The following is a 20,639-nucleotide window of genomic DNA, read 5'->3' on the forward strand; positions in this document are numbered from 1 at the left end:
CCCTATCCAAATACTGATTTGGATTGGGATAACTCCTAATTAGGAGGATTCTTAATCAAGAAGAAAGGAGGAGAAACCCTAACCAAGAAAGAGAAATATCAGATTTTGAACCACCTTGAGGAGAGATAGGATATCTCCTGCGAATTGAGATAGGATCTCATTCATACTCCAGAAAAAAAAAAGGCAGTTCATCCTTTTCGCCTTTAGAGTTCTCCTCCTGCCGCCGCCATCTTTTTTTTTTGCAAGATTAGATCTTTGCAGAAAAAGAAAGTCAAGAAATCTGTTCTTGACATTAGTCTTGCAACAAAGACTAAAAGGATTCAGTGTTTAGTGTTTCCAGAGGATTCTTGTGAAGGATCCAGTGTGTAGGACGCACCCTGCTGGTTCTGTTCCATTCACAGCTGTGTCATCTTCAGCTAGAACAGATCTTGGAGCATTCTTTGGGCGTGAACACCAAATTTGGGAGATACTGCTTCTCCGGATCAGGTATATTCCTCCCATTTATCTTTTGGTACAGATATGGTTTGATTATGGTTCAAGTAGGATTCTTGAATATTGTATTCTAAATTTAGGGAATATGATTCCCAGTTGGGAGAAGGTAGGAAATTTTTGAAATTCGCCCACCCATTCCGCAACCTTTATGGCGTCCATTAGATGGATCCTACCATTCTTTCAAAGTGTAAGACCATTGAGGATAATACCTGATGGGCTAATCTTGTACCTGCCCACAGTCCCTGGGTTTTTATAAGATGGCTTGGCCCGGGGACCACTTAATGTAAGTGTTGGGGCCATAGGGTCCATATGATGGACTCAAGGGGTTCATTGAGTTTTTTAGTGAATTCGGCTGGGCCTTGTATTAAAGGCTAGGCCGAACCCATGTGGCTGGTGTGTAGATCAATGCTTGGGTCCCACGCCATACAAAGAAGTCCAACTGGGCAGCAGATTGGAAAGTATTTAGACACTGAACACTTAATGGGCCAGAATCCCATTTCGAGGTGGGCTGATATGATCACCCATCCTTGGGGCGAATCTGAGATTAATGTTAGTAAAAGGATTGGGCCTTTAGCCTTATCCACTCTTGGAGACCAAATTCAAATTAGATTTGAATCTGGTAACCTCCTGATAAGATCAGGAGTAAGCTAACTTTATCTGCAGATAGGATTAAGATTATCCCCTATCCAAATACTGATTTGGATTGGGATAACTCCTAATTAGGAGGATTCTTAATCAAGAAGAAAGGAGGAGAAACCCAAAAAAAAAGAGAAATATCAGATTTCGAACCACCTTGAAGAGATATAGGATATCTCCTACGAATTGAGATAGGATCTCATTTCATACTCCAGAAAAAGAAAAAAAAGGCAGTTCAGCCTTTTCGCGTTTAGATTTCTCCTCCTGCCGCCGCCATCTGTTTTTGCAAGATTAGATCTTTGCAGAAAAAGAAAGTCAAGAAATCTGTTCTTGACATTAGTCTTGCAACAAAGACTAAAAGGATTCAGTGTTTAGTGTTTCCAGAGGATTCTTGTGAAGGATCCAGTGTGTAGGACGCACCCTACTGGTTCTGTTCCATCCACAGCTGTGTCATCTTCAGCAGGAACGGATCTTGGAGCATTCTTTGGGCATGAACACCAACTTTGGGAGATACTGCTTCTCCGAATCAGGTATATTCCTCCCATTTATCTTTTGTTACAGATCTGGTTTGATTATGGTTCAAGTAGGATCCTTGAATATTGTATTCTAAATTTAGGGAACATGATTCCCAGTTGGGAGAAGGTAGGACATTTTTGAAATTCGCCCACCCATTCTGCAACCTTTATGGCGTCCATTAGATGGATCCTACCTTTCTTTCAGCGGATAAAAAGATTATCCCAATCTGCTTACATTGACAAAATAGACAAAAGATACAGCATGGAGAATTCCAAGAAAGGAAATGTTCCTTTCAGGCACGGAGTCACTCTCTCCAAGAAGATGTCTCCCAAGACTTCTAAGGAGATTGATGGCATGAAAGACGTTCCCTATGCCTCTGTCGTAGGAAGCATCATCTATGCCATGCTGTGCACTCATCTTGACATTGCTCAGGCAGTGAGTGTAGTAAGTAGATTTCAGGCCAACCCAGGGCAAGAGCACTGGACTACTGTGAAAAACATACTTAAGTACCTTCGAAGGACAAAAGAGTTTTGTCTAGTATTCAATGGTAGCTCACTAGAGATCCAAGGGTATATAGATGCCGATTTCCAGTTGGATCCAAATGATAGAAAGTCTACATTTGAATATGTTTTCACGATAGGATCGTGTGCTGTTTGCTGGAAAAGCAGCAAACAGGGGTCCACTGCAGACTCCCCGACCAAGGCCGAATACATTGCCGCAAGTGAGGCTACCAAAGAAGCCGTGTGGACACTTAATGAGACTCGTGTTGTGTGACAACAATGGAGCCATTGCTCAGGCTAAGGAGCCATGAGCCCACTCGAAATCGAAGCACATCGAGAGGAAGTACCACTTACTACGGGAGATTGTTGGTAGAGGGGACGTCCTGATTCTGAAGGCAGCATCAACGGAAAATGTAGCAGACCTATTGATGAAGCCACTATCACAGAAAGTGTTTGAGAAACACATGGAAAGTATGAGACTCCGGCTTGTACCTGATTGGACCTAAGTGCAAGTGGGAGCTGTTAGACAGTTTTGTATGCCCTTAGCTTCAATCAGAATGATGTATTTTATGAGTTTATTGTAAATGAATAAAAGTGCATATTTGATTCATGTTCCCTTGGTATGTTTCTCTGTAATACCCTAAAACTAGACACTTAATGAGACTCGTGTTAGTTTAGAATGTTCACAACCAGTGGGTTGGTCTGGGAGACCTATCCTGATAAGGCTCACACTGTGGTGCCACCAAGTCGGTTGGGGTGGCCTATCTCGGCTGCTAGGGTGAGACCCTAGGCACATACAGTGTAGGATTAATTGAATTTATGAACTGGACCAGATTTTCAGTATTGCCTTGGACCTTGGAGATTGATTGGAAAAACTAAAAAGTTACACCCGACCCCTAGACTTGATTATGATACTGCACTAGGTGTCGGATTGGGCTGTCTTTGATATACCAATCAGTGAGATCCTTAGTAGGGGTCAAAACCTGGGTATATTGGGACAGTCTAAGAGTTCATTTGAGTGGGTGATCATAGTGACAGGATCAGCCCCTTTGTCGAACAAAGGTATTGATCGGGGATGCACTCTCACTGATGGAAACCAAGACTGCCGGCAGCCGATTTCAATCGCTGAGATTTGTTTTGCAAAATATATTTTATATGAGATATAAAAGTATATATGTTATGGTTTTAAAATGATTTGCAAAAGGTTTTAATTCCTGGGATCCATGTAAGCAGAGAGTGCAACACTATTCCTTGTAGCTGAGAGAGAGGTCCTCTCTTGTCGGGCAGTGTATGATCATTATGGGCTGAGTGGTTAAGTGTAAGACCATTAAGGATAATACCTGATGGGCTAATCTTGCATCTGCCCATAGTCCCTAGGTGTTACAAGGTGGCTTGGCCCAGGGACCATTTAGGGTAAGTGTTTGGCCCATAGAGCCCATAAGATGGGTTTTAGCGTTTGGCCCATAGAGCCCATAAGTGTTTGGCCCATTTAGGGTAAGTGTTTGGCCCATAACAGTGTATTCGGCCAGGCCTTGTAACAAAGGCTGGGCTAAACCCATGTGGCTGATGTGTAGATCAATGTTTGGGTCCCACGCCATACAAGGAAGCCCAACTGGACAACAGTTTAGAAGACTAAGTGAGTACATAACATTAATTGGGCCTTAAGCCCATTTCGAACTGGGCTGATATGATCAGTCATTTAAAAGGGGCAAATTCTGAGGTGGATCAAGTCATAGGATTGGGTCTAGACCCTATCCACTTAGAGAGTCCATGATCTAAATAAGATTTAGATCTGAAAGCCTCCTAATTAGATTAGGATATGGCTGATCTGATCTGCAGATATGATAAGGGTTCTTCCTTATCACTTGAAGGGACTTCTAATCCAAATATAATTTGGATTAGTAACTCCTAATAGGATTATGAGCTGATCTCTTTAAATCTATAAAAGGAGGAGGGGGCGACAGCCTTTAGAGCTGAAATCACAAGAAGAGAGATTTCTGCACCCTACAAAATCTCTCTTGCTGCCTCCTTCCTGCCGCTGCCATTATCTCCAGTTCGATCTTCAGTTCTTGGGAGAAATCAAGATATGATCTTGATATCAATCTTTTGGGAAAAGATTGATTGGAGTTCTACTCACAAGCCATCCAGTTGATTCTTGCAAAGGGTCAAGTTCTTTTGAAGAACATTGCTGATTCTACTCCATCTTCAGTGGGAATAGTCTTTGGATCCTTCCTTGGGTGTGAACACCTCCATTGGGAGATATTATTTCTCCGTATCATGCACATCCTCCCTTCTACTCCTTTTGATTCAGATCTGGTTTGGTTAATGGTTCAAGATTGATCATTGAAAAATATGTTTTTCTAAAATAGGGAATTCAATTCCCTGCAAAGATGGGAGAAATGTTTGAAATTCACCCAGTCCTATCCCTTTAGTTAATTGTTAACATTATGTAGTTTTAATGGAATTGTTAATGGGCTTTACAGCAATTGATTGATTGGATCAATTCTTCCATTTCATGTGATGTATGGATGTTTGATGTGCTGCGACCATGGGCCATAAGCACTTGGCCCATGATGATACGATAGTGGCTCTTGCACACACCATGGTTGAATGCACATCATTGCCATGGTGTCCCTTGCGGTCATTGGATGACCCCTCCCTTTGGTGGTGGGCCCCATAACCCTGAAAAGGGATGCTTGCAAAAACCCTAGCCAATTTTGGGCCACTAGAAATCTGACTTTATGAAAGTCAGTGTGAGCCACTTTGGTTTGACCTAAATCAACTAGGGCGTAAATTTTGTTCCCTCCAACAAATATGAGTGCATGTGATAAGGAGATTCATGTGATGAACTCTCTAAAGGCCTTCCGTCATTAGCACAATGGTGGGTCCTTCGGTAATGAGGAAACACACAACAAAATTGGGTTACCCATTTGCTGTTGGATTTGTTAGAGTGTTTCATAAGATGATAGGGGCATCATAGACCGATATGGGAGGGGCTTCACCAGAAAATGGGAACTCTCTCATGGTACCTTAGTGTAACCTGAATATGATGGGTGAGCACTCACTGGATAGAAAGGTTTACCTTAAAATGGCTATGAACCTTGTCTAATAGAGGCCAAAGGGAAAGTTCATACGATGAGTGGATGTTATCCTTCACAGAAAGGTGGTGGGGTTATGCAGCTGAAACAGTTGGCTCCATGCATCTTATGTGATTTCCACATTTCTAGAGACATTTTGCCATCTTCGTCACTGAGATAGGAGGAAAATCTTAGAGATGAATAAATGGAAATGGAACATAGATTAAAAGCCATATCTATGTAGTTAACATGAATCAAACTAAGGTTGTGACTAATGCTTTGTCGTTTTACCAAAAAATGGCAAACAATCAATTTGCAAAGCTTCTCGATGATAATAAGCTTAAGGGCCCGAACTATGCTGACTGGTACAGAAACCTTATGCTGGTCCTAACTTCAGCTAGGCCCTGTAACAAAGGCTGGGCTGAACCCTTGTGGCTGATATGTAGATCAATGCTTGTGTCCCACGCCATACAAGGAAGCCCAACTAGGCAGCAGTTTGGAAGGCTAAGTGAGCACATATACTTATTAGGCTTAAAACCCATTTCGAACTAGACTAATTTGATCAGTTAAAGAAGGGGGTGGATCTGAGATTAGATTAGCAGAGAGAATATGGTCTTATCCCTATCCACTCAGAGAGTCCAGATCCAAATAAGGATTTGAATATGGAAACTTCTTGATAAGATCAGGAAGGGCAATCTAATCTGTAGATAAGATAAGAACTCATCCTTATCACTTTAAAGGGGATTTAGATCCAAATAAGATTTGGATCAGAAACTCCTAATAGGATTAGGAGCTGGTCCCTTTAAGTTTATAAAAGGAGGAGGGGGCAGCAACCTTAAAGAAGATCACATTCTCACCTACAAAGAAAAGATTACAGAAGAGAGAAAATAGCTTCCAGTAAGACTGCGCTGATTTCTCCCTACCGCCTCCTTCCATTGGGAGATATTGTTTCTCCGTATCAGGTATATCCCTCTCCTGCTTCTGGTTTCAGATCTGGTTTAGTATATGGTTCCCGATTGATCCATGAAAATACAAATTTTCTAAAATAGGGAATGTGATTCCCAGATGAGGGGAGAGGAAATTTTTGAAATTTTGCCCAACCTACCTGCAGAGTTCGGCCATCCATATGATGGATCTCTCATTCCTTCAATGGTATCAGAGCCATGGTTCAAGACTTGAACCAAATTAAACCAGATCTGAATCTGTGCAAATGGGTAGAAGGCGTTCTACCCGATTTGTGCAGATTAGGATTTTTTTTTGGAAAATTGTTTCCCAGATAAAGGGAAAATGATCTGAAATTATTTTTTTTATAAATCTAAAATTCTATTTAGAATCATTCTTTATAATTTCCTTGATCTATGGGCTGTTTGTACAAGTGGAGATCGAATTCTTGATTGGCGCAGTGAACCTACGATTTATAGTTTCTTGATTTATATATTACATTTGGTCTGTAAAACAGTTTTTTTTATATTTTTTAGATTGAATGTATAGGATTCGATCTGATGTCATATTAATAGAAATTTTAGGGTTTCTATTTTATTATTTTTGGATCGAAGAAGGAGGTGCAGGAAGGAGATTTCACAGTTGGGAAAATCACTATCTGCGATTTGCAGTTTGTGAAACTACATATTGTGATCTAACCATTGTTTTGCAGGATGGAATTTGCGAACAGCCCTCTTTGACTGATTCTTTTTTTCTTTAATCAATATTTAATTTCAGATCAGTTTCTTGGATTAAATCTTTAATTAAAGATCAAACCCTATACCCATTTGAACCAGATTGGTCCAAACTGGTTGGACCAAATTTAGGATTCGATGGAGGTTGATTGTTAGACCTAATTTCCCACTGATGGAGGTTGATAATTAATTAAGAGTTTAATTCGGCCCAACCTGTAAAGCCCAGTTTTAAATTGTTAAATCTGCTAAAAGCCCACATTTGCAGGCAAGCTATATGGGCTGAACTGCTTAACCCTAATTTGGCCCATATACCTAGATAATATTAATTGTTAATGTTATGGATTAATTTGGGCTTTATTTATGGGCTTTACAAATATTTAATTGATTGGATCAATTTATCCCTGCATGTGATGTTTGGATGTGTGATGTGCTACGTACATGGGTAGAACACCTTCTCCCTAATTGCGCAGGTTCAGATCTGAAACAGAATGGTTCAAGATTTGAACCTGGCTCTGATACCACGGAAGGGATGAGAGATCCATCTCATGGACGCCCAAAGATTGCGGAATAAGGGGCGAATTTCAAAAGGGATGAGAGATCATTCTTGAACCTTAAACTGAACCAGATCTGAACCAAAAGGAATAGGAGAGAATTATACCTGATACGGAGAAGTAATATCTCCCAACGAAGGTGTTCACGCCCAAGGAAGGATCCAAAGACTACTCCCACTGAAGATGGCACAGTGCAGGATGGAGCAGAATCAGCAGTGTTCTTCCCCAAGAACTCTGTCCTTCGCAAGAATCAGTAGAATGGTATGTGAGCACAGGTTCCTTTCAATCCTTTCTCAAAGAACTGATGTCAAAATCCAATCCTGACTTCTCCCACAACTGGAGATCGAACTGGCAAACAGGGCGGCAAGAACAGGGAGGCGGCAAGAGAGTATTCGCAGGGTGCAGAAAACTCTATTCTTGATTTCAGCAGTAAAGAGGATCTGATGTATATTCTCTAAAAACTATCGCCCCCTTCTTTTGTTGACTTAAAAGATCAGCTCCTAATCCCATTAGGAGCTGCTTATCCAAATCATATTTGGATCAGCCTTCTCTTCTAGTGATAAGGATAAACCCTTATCTTATTTGCAGATTAGATTAGCTTTCTCCTAATCCCATTAGGAGGTTTCTAGATCTGAATCACATTCAGATCTGGACTCTCTGAGTGAATAGGATTAAGACCCTATCCTATCTGCTAATCCATCTTAGAATTCGCCCCTTTAATTAAATAAATAAAAAGCCCAGTTCGAAATGGGCTTTTAGGCCCATTAAGCTTATGTGCTCACTTAACCTTCCTAACTGCTGCCCAGTTGGGCTTTCTTGTATGGCGTGGGACCCAAGCATTGATCTACACATCAGCCACATGGGTTTGGCCCAACCTTTGTTACAAGGTCTGGTCGAATACACTATTAAAGACAGTGCACCCCCTGAAACCCATCGAATGGGCTCTATGGGCCCAACACTTACCCTAAGTGCTCCCTGGGCCAAGCCACCTTGTAACACCCAGGGACTGTGGGCAGATGCAAGATTAGCCCATCAGGTATTATCCTCAATGGTCTTACACTTAACCTCTCAGCCCTTAATGATCATACACTGCCCGACAAGAGAGGACCTCTCCCTCGACTGCAAGGAACAGTGTTGCACTCTCCACTTATATGGATCCTGGGAATTAAAACCCTTTTGCAAACAATTTAGAAACCATAATATATATACTTTTATATCTCATATAAAATATACTTTGCAAAACAAATCTCAATGGTTGAAATCGGCTGCCGGCAGTCTTGGTTTCCAACAGTGAGAGTGCATCCCCGATCATTACCTTTGTCCGACAAAGGGGCTGATCCTGTCACTATGATCACCCACTCAGATGAATTCTCGGTTTGTCCCAACATACCCAGGTTTTGACCCCCGCTAAGGATCTCACTGATTGGTACATCAAAGACATCCCAATCCGACATCTAGTGCAGTATCATAATCGAGTCTAGGGGTCGGGTGTAACTTTCTAGTTTTTCCCATCAATATCCAATGTCCAGGGCAATATTAGAAATCTGGTCCAGTTCAAAGATTCAATTAATCCCACACTGTATGTGCCTACGGTCTCACCCCGGTAGCTGAGACAAGCCACCCCAACTGACTTGGTGGCACCACAGTGTCAGCCTTGTCAGGATAGGTCTCCCCAGACCGACCCATTGGCTGTGAACATTCTAAACTAACACGAGTCTCATTAAGTGTCCAGTTTAAGGGTATTACACAGAAACATACCAAGGGAACATGAATCAATTATGCACTTTTATTCATTTACAATAAACTCATAAAGTACATCATTCTGATTGAAGCTAAGGGCATACAAAACTGTCTAACAATATGAGATATAAAAGTATATATATTATGGTTTCTAAAATGTTTGCAAAAGGTTTTAATTCCCAGGATCCATATAAGCAGAGAGTGCAACACTGTTCCTTGCAGCCGAGGGAGAGGTCCTCCCTTGTCGGGCAGTGTTTGATCATTATGGGTTGAGAGGTTAAGTGTAAGACCATTGAGGGAAATACCTGATGGGCTAATCTTGAATCTACCCACAGTCCCTGGGTGCTACAAGGTGGCTTGGCCTAGGGACCACTTAGGGTAAGTGTTTGGCCCATAGAGCCCATTTAATGGGTTTCAAGGGGTGCAGTTTCCATAGCAGTGTATTCGGCCAGGCCTTGTGACAAAGGTTGGGCTGAACCCATGTGGCTGATGTGTATATCAAGGCTTGGGTCCCTTGCCATACAAGGAAGCCCAACTGGGCAGTAGTTAGGAAGATTAAGTGAGCACATAAGCTTAATGGGCCTAAAGGCCATTTCGAACTGGACTTATTTAATAAGTTAAATATGGGCAAAATAAGAGATGGATCAGTAGATAGGATAGGGCCTTAACCATATCCACTCAGAGAGTCTAGATCTAGATATGATTTGAATCTGAAAACCTCCTAAAGATATGGAGAAGGTTGATCCAATTTGTAGATAAGATAAGGGTTCATCCTTATCACCTAAACAGATGTTTTGATCCAAATAAGATTTGGATCAGCAACTCCTAATTGGATTAGGAGCAGATCCTTTGGGATTACAAATAAGGAGGAGGCGGAAGCCTTTAGTAGAGATACTCACATCCTCTTCAGAGCTGAAACCACAGAAGAAAGATTTCTGCAATCCCTGCAAAGATCTTTCTTGCCGCCTCCATCCTGCAGCCGCCAGACATCCAGTTCGATCTCCTATTGTGGGAGAAGTCAAGATTCAATCTTGACATCAGTTCTTTGAGAAAGAATTGATAGAAAGCTGTGCTCATGTGCCAACCTGCTGTTTCTTGCGAAGGACAAAATTCTTGGAGAAGAATACTGCTGATTCTGCTCTATCCTGCACTGTGCCATCTTCATTTGGAGCAGTCTTTGGATCCTTCTTGCACGTGAACACCTTCGTTGGGAGATATTATTTCTCTGTATTAGGTATAATCCTCCCCTACTCCTTTTGGTTCAGATCTGGTTCAGTTTATGGTTCAAGAATGATCCTTGAAAATATGATTTTCTAAATAGGGAATGGGATTCCTAGTTGAAGGGACAAAAAATTTTTTTGAAATTCACCACTTTATTCTGCAAGATCCGGGCATCCTTACGATGGATCTCTCATCCCTTCTGGACAAGCATCCAAAACCAAGAAAATCAGGTAAGCCAATTGGCAACAGTGGTGAGTCAATTAGAATCACAAGGATCAGGAAGGCTACCCTCCCAGAACATGGTCAATCTGAAGTAGAATGCTAGTGCGATTATCTTGAGGAGCGGAAAAGACCTAAATGGACCTAGCAAGGAAGCACTGTTAGACAGTTTTGTATGCCCTTAGCTTCAATCAAAATGATGTACTTTATGAGTTTATTGTAAATGAATAAAACTGCATATTTGATTCATGTTCCCTTGGTATGTTTCTATGTAATACCCTTAAACTGGACACTTAATGAGACTCGTGTTAGTTTAGAATGTTTACAGCCAGTGGGTCGGTCTGGGGAGACCTATCCTGACAAGGCTGACACTGTGGTGCCACCAAGTCGGTTGGGGTGGTTTGTCTCAGCTACCAGAATGAGACCCTAGGAACATACAGTGTAGGATTAATTGAATCTTTGAACTGGACCAGATTTCCAATATTGCCTTGGACCTTGGAGATTGATGGGCAAAATTGGAAAGTTACACCCGACCCCTAGACTTGATTATGATACTGCACTAGGTGTCGGATTGGGCTGTCTTTGATATACCAATCAGTGAGATCCTTAGTAGGGGTCAAAACCTGGGTATATTGGGACAGTCTAAGAGTTCATTTGAGTGGGTGATCATAGTGACAGGATCAGCCCCTTTGTCGAACAAAGGTATTGATCGGGGATGCACTCTCACTGATGGAAACCAAGACTGCCGGCAGCCGATTTCAATCGCTGAGATTTGTTTTGCAAAATATATTTTATATGAGATATAAAAGTATATATGTTATGGTTTTAAAATGATTTGCAAAAGGTTTTAATTCCTGGGATCCATGTAAGCAGAGAGTGCAACACTATTCCTTGTAGCTGAGAGAGAGGTCCTCTCTTGTCGGGCAGTGTATGATCATTATGGGCTGAGTGGTTAAGTGTAAGACCATTAAGGATAATACCTGATGGGCTAATCTTGCATCTGCCCATAGTCCCTAGGTGTTACAAGGTGGCTTGGCCCAGGGACCATTTAGGGTAAGTGTTGGGCCCATAGAGCCCATTTGATGGGTTTCAGGGGGTTCACTGTCCATAACAGTGTATTAGGCCAGGCCTTGTAACAAAGGCTAGGCTGAACCCATGTGGCTAATGTGTAGATCAATGTTTGGGTCCCATGCCATACAAGGAAGCCCAACTGGGCAGCATTTTGGAAGGCTAAATGAGTACATAACCTTAAATGGGCCTTAAGCCCATTTTGAACTGGGCTAATATGATTAGTCACTTAAGGGGCGAATTCTGAGATAAGATCAGCTGATAGGAATTGAGCCCACACCCTATCCACTTAGAGAGTCCAAGATCTAAATGAGATTTATATCTAGAAACTTCCTAATTAAATTAGGAGATGGCTGATCTAATCTGTAGATAAGATAAGGATTATCCCTTATCTTAAAGGGACTTCTAATCCATATATGATTTGGGTTAGCAATTCCTAATGGGATTAGGAGCTGATCCCTTTAAGTCTATAAAAGGAAGAGGGGGCGGCTGCCTTTAGACACAACAGAATCACAAGAAACAAATAGTCTTGTGATGTGTGGCTCATTGTGACACTAGCAATTGCACTAGCCGTTCAAGTAATAAAGTAATGAGTGAAGTATCGTTCCCACGAGGATTTAGGAAACAATTACCAATACTAAATTGAACACTTTTTATCTGATCAACAAATAAATCAAAACTCTAATGAAAGCTAAGAAATCCTAAATTAAAATCTATCTAAATCATTGGTCCAATTGCCTTCAATTCAGGTTAGAAGAGTAAGCAGTAAATGTCAATCTCAGAATTCAGCAATCTATCAATTTGGATCATTCGAATAAATCATGATTGAGCCTTGGTTTGGTGAAACCCCAAGGTCATGAACAGCCTCTCTCAAGCGCATGTTCATCCTATGCATGAGTGACGGTTCTTCTATCTCTAGCAAGAATCTAATCCCCATGCATGCATTTCTTCAAACACTTCTAAGGCATCAATTCAAATCTGAATTGATCACCAACTGAATTGTGCAAGTTATCTCTAACCTTGCACTCAATTCAATTCTTGAATAGTAGATCTGAATTCCTAGAGTCTCTCTCAAGCACTCTAGGAATTCCAAGCTATAGATTAATTCGCCCAATCTGAAAATTGCAGATCTGAATTCTCTTTCAAGCAATTCAGATCTTGCAATCTCAGATCTGAGAATTCAGATCTGAGTTTTGAAGGTTAGTTGGCCGAATTAATCTACAATCACACCCTTATTCAAGAAACTTCAAATACAATGCATGACCATTTGAATGAATAAAAAAGAATTAGATTGCTGAACTGAAATTTTACAAGCTGAAATACATCAAGGAAGAATGGAAACAAGGAGAAAGAAGAAAGAACATATAACTAAGAAACTGAATTCAAATCAAAAGAGAATGAAACTACAAATGATTTATTACAAAAGATCTTTGAATCACAAACTCTCAATTCGAACTCACCTTCTTCTTCTAGCTTGCTTGTCTTGAACTTCCTTTAGCCCTTCTTCTTCTTCTTCTTTGCGCCTAGCCTTCTTCTCTTCTCTTCTCTCAAGGTGGCCGAACCTCTAAGAGTGGGAGAGCCTTCCTCTCAAGCAATTGAACACCTTCTCCCCTCCTACAGGCCTCCTTATATAGTTTTTCAAGGGGGCTCTTGCCCCTTCTTGAAGCCTCTAGAATGGGGTGTATTACACCCCTCATGAACCTTCTAGAGTGCTCCCTCCTTCTCTTCAAGAAACTCCTAGAAGTTGCTGCCCCTAGCTCCCTTTGGGCTGCTATTTGGGCTACAACTTAGCTTGCTTTTGAACTCATGTGGGCTACACTCTAGGCTGTTATTTGGGCTAAAAATGGGCCTTCCTTGCTGGGCCGAATTCTCCTCATAGCTAGGCTTTATTTTCTTGGGTTTTCTCAAGGAATTCACTTGCTCTTTTTGGGCCGAAGTTTTCTCTCTTGCTTCCACGACCGGGCTGGACTGAAATTGGTCTTTTTGAACCTTCTTTTCTTGCCTTTTTCCTTCCTTTTCTTGGATTGATTATCCCTGAACCTATTCTTAGCATTAAGCTAAATTAAGGCAAAAATTAATATAACCGGCATAAAAATCCATGCTAAAGTCCTCAAAAATTATAGATAAATTGTAAGTTCATCAAATACCCCCACACTTAAGCTTTTGCTTGTCCTCAAGCAAAGACATCAGCCATAAACTTAGCATTCCCCCCTTCTGTTCTCACCATTTACCGGGTGAACTTTTTAAGATAGAAATGCATTGAGTAGTCGGGGAACTTTTGTAAGTGCTCAACTCTTATTCTTGTAAATTACCATTTAAGATATGTATCAGATCCGAGGAAAGGAGAATATGAATTTCATCATAGTCTAGCCTTCACTCCTAATTCATATATAAATCAGCTCCTTAATTGTCGAGGTTAATAATCAAATTTCACTAAGTTTCACATCTGTAACTAAATCTCAATGAGAGTTCAACTTTAGAGTGCCCCTTTGAACCTCGGTTGTCGCCACAATTACTTATTTCTAAGGGTGAGTGCATTTTATGCTCCATCTCACCTTTTTTTTTTCTTTTCGGTGTGAGTGCATTTTATGCTCCATCTCACACTTCTCTCTTTTTTTTTTTTTTTTTTTTTTTTTTTTTTTTTATGGTGTGAGTGCATCTTATGCTCCATCTCACACTGGTCACTTGCTTGAGGTAGGTAAATAGGACTCATGTTCTAAGCTGCTAGTTTTACTATTCAGCTCAGAATAGCGGAGTCAATTTGGGCTTTTGTCCTTCTTTTGCAATTATTGAACCTCAAGAATTAGCACTTCAGATGTGCACTAGCTTTCTTGACCATTAACAATGAAATCAAGGGCTTCCATACACATGAAGGAAGTTAGGGCTAGTCATGCTGAAAGGCATATTCAGCTCCCCTTTTCTCCTGCATATATCAAATTGGGTCATTCACAAGAATAAAAACTTAACAAGTACATCAGTCTCCCTCAACTCATTGAATTCCTTCTTAAAAAAAAATCATCAAATAAATAGTAATGAACTTGAGGGGTTCCAGTCTTTTTTTTTTTTTTTTTTTTTTTTGTGATGTCATTGCCTGCATATGTGTGTTGGGGTGCATGAGGTGCATGGTTTCAACCCCTATACCCTAGCCTCGGGCTCACTCCCCCACACTTGAGATGAACATTGTCCTCAATGTTCGTAGTGTTAGGGAGTCACACTTGCTAGAGCAAACTGAAGAAAAGAAAATGATGAACTGAGTCCTTAAAGAATTGGAATTTTGAGAAAAAGATCTTTATTTTACTAACTAATATTCTAAAAAGATAAATGACAAATTGATTCCTTAACTTGTTCATGAGCAAGCATAAGAGATTATTGGTTATCTAGATAAACAGTGGATGGAGGGGGTACAGTACTGCCCATTAAATATGGTTTCAGGCGCTGACCATTTACTTTAAACGTGCCCTGAACCGGGTGGGTGAGTTCTATAGCCCCATGGGGAAAAACCTGTGAAATGGTAAAGGGTCCAGACCACCTGGATCTCAGCTTACCTGGAAACAAGCGGAGACGGGAATTATATAACAATACCTGTTGGCCTACATAAAAGTCCCGTCTCAGCAAGTTCTTATCATGCCAGTTTTTTATTCTTTCTTTATAAACTTTGGCATTCTCATAGGTGGTAAGTCTGAATTCATCCAATTCATTCAATTGCAACCGCCTTTTAGCCCCTGTGGCCTGAATGTCAAAATTTAAGAATTTAAGAGCCCAATAGGCCTTGTGTTCCAATTCAACTGGTAAATGGCATGCTTTACCAAAGACCAATCTGTAGGGGGACATGCCAATAGGTGTCTTAAATGCAGTTCTGTATGCCTATAATGCATCATCTAATTTGATGGACCAATCTTTTCTGGCGGATGCTACGGTCTTTTCCAGAATTCTTTTGAGTTCCCTGTTAGCCAACTCCACTTGGCCACTGGTTTGAGGGTGATAAGGGGTAGCTAATTTATGTGTAATTCCATATTTCTGTATTAGCCTCTCAAATTGGCTATTGCAGAAGTGAGTTCCCCTATCACTAATTATAGCTCGCGGAGTGCCAAATCGGGAGAATAGCTTCTTTAGGAAGTGTACTACCCTTCTTGAGTCATTTGTGGGTAAAGCCATGGCTTCTACCCATTTGGATACATAGTCAACTGCAACGAGGATGTACTTATTCCCAAAAGAATTCGGGAAAGGTCCCATGAAATCTATACCCCAAACATCAAAGATTTCACATATTAAAATATTGGAAAGGGGCATTTCATTCCGTCGGGAAATGTTTCCCGATCTTTGGCATTTGTCACATGTGGACACATACCGATGGGCATCTTTGAAGAGTGTGGGCCAATAAAAACCTGATTGCAAAACCTTGGCTGCAGTGCGACTAGCTCCAAAATGACCTCCTGCTTCTTTATCATGGCAAAATTGGAGTACCGACTCCATCTCCTCCTCGGGGACACATCTCCTTATGATCTGATCTGCACACAATTTATACAAAAAGGGTTCCTCCCACAGATAGTATTTTACATCAGAAAAGAATTTCTTTTTCTGTTGATATGAAAGGTTAGGAGGAAGGACTTGTGTAGCTAGATAATTAGCAAAATCAGCATACCAAGGATATGAGTATTTCTGTATTGAGTACAACTGCTCATCCGGAAATTCTTCTCGAATGTTGCTGGTTATCTCCTCTTTTGAGCTTACCGTGTCCAACCGGGAGAGATGGTCAGCAGCCAGGTTTGCAGCACCCTTCAGGTCTCTAATCTCAATGTCAAACTCTTGCAATAAAAGGATCCACCTGATCAGTCTTGGTTTTGAGTTTTGCTTGGTAAGCAAGTGCCTTAATGCTGAGTGATCTGTGTGGACAACAACCTTGGATAATATCAGATATGAACGAAACTTATCAAGTGCAAATATTACTGCTAACAGCTCCTTTTCTGTGGTGGTGTAATTGAGTTGGGGTCCAGTCAAGGTTCTGCTAGCATAGTAAATTGGCTGAAAATGTTTGTTCATTCTTTGTCCTAAAACAACTCCTATAGCAAAATCACTCGCATCACACATCAATTCAAATGGGAGGGTCCAATTTGGTGCTACCATGATAGGTGCATGGATCAATTTGTCTTTCAAGATGTTGAAAGCATGAAGACATTCAGTTGAAAATTCAAAAGGTACTTCTTTCTGAAGCAAGGTAGATAATGGCTTGGAAATTTTTGAGAAATCTTTAATAAACCTTCTATAGAATCCGACATGTCCTAAGAAACTTCTCAAAGAACGAACAAATGTTGGGGTTGGCAATTTTTCAATTGCCTCCACCTTGGCCTTGTCGACTTCTATACCTCTTTGAGAGATCTTGTGTCCAAGCACTATGCCTTCTTGCACCATAAAATGACATTTCTCCCAATTCAACACAAGATGTGTTTCTTTACATCTAGTAAGCACCTGTTCCAGATTATTCAAACATGCATCAAACGAAGAGCCAAAAACTGAAAAATCATCCATGAAGATCTCAATAAATTTTTCAACCATATCAGAAAATATAGACATCATACATCGCTGAAAGGTTGCTGGGGCATTGCATAACCCAAAGGGCATCCTTCGGTATGCAAAGCTTCCATATGGGCAAGTAAAAGTGGTCTTTTCTTGATCTTCTGGTGCAATTGGTATCTGGTTATACCCTGAATATCCATCCAAGAAACAATAATACTCATGCCCGGCTAGCCTCTCCAACATTTGATCCATAAATGGGAGAGGGAAATGGTCCTTCCGGGTGGCTTCATTTAATTTTCTATAGTCAATACACACACGCCATCCGGTAATGGTTCTAGTAGGGATGAGTTCATTTTTCTCATTTGGAACAACAGTCGTACCCCCTTTTTTGGGCACAACTTGCACAGGGCTTACCCAAGAACTATCAGAAATAGGATAAATGATCCCAGCATCTAACAACTTAATTATTTCAACCTTTACCACTTCTTTCATGTTGGGATTCAGGCGCCTTTGGGGCTGAACGGAAGGCTTGCTGTCCTCTTCCATCAAAATTCTGTGAGTGCAGATTGATGGATTAATGCCTTTGATATCTTCTACCTTCCAAGCTATAGCATTCTTGTGTTCCCGCAGCACTCTTAATAATTTTTCTCTTTGTAAGGGATTCAGTGCTGCGGAAATTATCACGGGGAGATCTGATGGTTCCTCAAGGAAAGCATACTCTAAATGGGATGGTAATTGCTTCAGTTCAAGGGTGGGGGGTTCTTGGGGTGATGGCTTACCTGATGGTCCGGGCAATTTGCCTAAGTTCTCTAATTTAAGAAACCCCTTTCCCTTGAATTGAGGCTTATCGTTCAGGTATGCTATCATGAGGTTTATTTTTTCATTTTCTGCTTCTTCAAGTTCTCCCTGCTGGAGGCAGAGTTCAAGAGGATCAGTTATTCTACTTACCTGGAAGCATTCATCAATTGTCAATTCAATGGCATCAATCATAAAACAAGAATCATCACTAGAGGGTGCATGTTTCATAGCATCAGACATTTTAAAAATTATCTCCTCATCTTGTATCCTAAGGCTGAGTTGTCTTTGTTGGACATCAATCATTGCTTTCCCGGTAGCCAGGAAAGGTCTCCCTAGGATAAGCGGGACCTCCACATCTTCTTGCATGTCTAACACAATGAAATCAACTGGAAAAATGAACTTGTCAACTTTAACTAACACATCTTCTATGATCCCCCTAGGATGTCTAATGGATCTATCAGCCAATTGTAATGCCACTCTAGTGGGTTGGGGTTCATTCAACCTCAATTTCTTGAAGATAGAATATGGCATTAAATTGATGCTAGCTCCCAGGTCACATAAAGCTTTTTCAATTTTTAAACTGCCAATGGTACAAGGAATAGTGAAACTCCCTGGATCTTTGAGTTTCTGAGGCAGCTTGTTCAGAAGGATAGCAGAACATTCCTCATTTAATGCAACTGTAGCCACATCTCCCAGTTTCCTTTTGTTTGCCAATAATTCCTTCAAAAACCTTGCATAGTGTGGCATCTGGGCTAAAGCATCAGCAAAAGGAATATTAATATGTAAACTTTTAAATATTTCAAGAAACTTACCAAATTCCTTCTCCAATTTTTGTTGCTTCAGCCTGTTAGGGAATGGAACTTGTGGTTGTTGGTGCATCCCTTGTTGTGCTTCTGGTTGTTCCGTCTTCTGTTGTCTGGTTCCAAGGCTTGTTTCTGCCTTGGGTTCAGCCCAATTCTTCTTTTCTACCTCAGGCAACTCTTTTCCACTTCTTAAGGTAATAGTTTGCACCTGCTCTCGTGGATTCACTTCAGTGTTGCTTGGAAGAGTTCCCGGCAGTCTGGAAGAGATTAATTGTGCCAATTGCCCCACTTGGTTTTCCAAGTTTTTGATTGAGGCTTCCTGGTTCTGGAACCTAGTTTCTGCACCTGCTATAAATTTTGTCATCAGTTCCTCCAAATTGGATTTCGGTTCAGGCTGATGATAAGTCTGGTGGAACGGCTTGGAAATATGTTGATTTGGCCAGGACTGGTTTGAATGTCCCCTCCATCCTGGATGAAAAGTATGGTGACTCTGGTAACCCTGCTGTCTTGACGAATTGCTGACATAGTCAACTTGTTCAGTAGATGGTCTGAACTGATTGCCAACTTGGCAGTCTGTACTGATGTGGCCTCCCCCACACAATTCACAATTAAGAGGCTGCATATGCATGGCAGCTATTTGCATTTCATCTACTTTTTTACTGAGTGCTCCTATTTGTGCAGCTAGTGCTGTATAAGTGTCAACATTATGCAAGCCTTGCTGCTTCCTAGTTTGAGTCCTTTCCGAATGCCATTGATAATTGTTGGCTGCCATTTCCTCAATAAGTGCATGGGCAACCTCAGGAGTTTTATTATTTATGGATCCTCTGGCTGCAGCATCTAATATGGTCTTATTTGAGTCAATAAGACCATTATAGAAAGTCTGCACTTGCAGCCAAATGGGGAGGCCATGGTGAGGAACTCTCCTTAACAGCTCCTTGTATCGTTCCCATGACTCATATAAAGATTCCCCCTCTTGCTGGAAAAAAGTAGTGATGTCATTCCTCATTTTAGCAGTTTTAGAAGGGGGAAAATATTTAGAGAGAAAACGGCTGGCCATTTCGTCCCATGTGGCTATAGATCCTGCCGGTAATGAGTTCAACCAAGCTTTGGCTTTATCCTTCAAAGAAAATGGGAATAACCTCAGCCGGATGGCATCATCACTTACCCCATTGTGTTTGAAGGTGTCACAGATTTCCAAGAAGTTAGCAATATGGGCATTCGGATCCTCATGGGCCATACCACAAAACTGAACCGTATTTTGTATCATTTGGATTATGGCCGGTTTAATTTCGAAGTTATTGGCAGCAATAGTTGGCTTGATAATGCTGGAGACAGTCCCGGTGAGGGTGGGCTTGGCATAATCCATCATAGTTCTTTGTTCAGCCATTTCTTGTGCTTCTTGTCTGACTTGCTTAGCAGCTCTCAAACGGACACGGAGAGTCCGTTCAATTTCCGGGTCGTAAAGTATCTCTTCCAGTTCAGGTCTGCTTGTCATAAACTGTTAAAGTCAAAGCAATAAAAATGCCAATATTCACAAAAGAAAATAAATAACTAATCCTATCACACTGAAAATGTAAAGTGAATTATTGGAATACAAAACCTACATCCTATCATGAATAAATGAAGCCGATTATACTAAAAGCAGATTTAAACCAATCATCTTATTCAAGGTTCCTTTATCTACATCCATCGATTGCAACATCTGAATTCAGACCCAATTTAGATCTGAGTTCAGATCTACAAGTCTTTGGTATTGTTAGTCTAGAGAAATTAATAAATAATAATTCAGATCTGAGCTGGATATCTCATACACACTCATTGGTATACA

General features: G+C 40.9%; 1 non-coding gene across 1 annotated transcript; it reads left to right on the forward strand.

The window, feature by feature from the left end:
• The first annotated feature begins 19,713 nt into the window (after positions 1-19,713).
• On the forward strand, positions 19,714-19,820 carry LOC148880168 (small nucleolar RNA R71). Its single transcript, XR_016106155.1, has one exon. It is a non-coding gene; the product is annotated as a small nucleolar RNA R71 (small nucleolar RNA).
• Positions 19,821-20,639: the final 819 nt, after the last annotated feature.

Source organism: Nelumbo lutea, chromosome 1, assembly GCF_056320005.1.
Source record: "Nelumbo lutea isolate HS-2025 chromosome 1, American lotus-T2T, whole genome shotgun sequence".
NCBI classification, from domain to species: Eukaryota; Viridiplantae; Streptophyta; class Magnoliopsida; order Proteales; family Nelumbonaceae; genus Nelumbo; species Nelumbo lutea.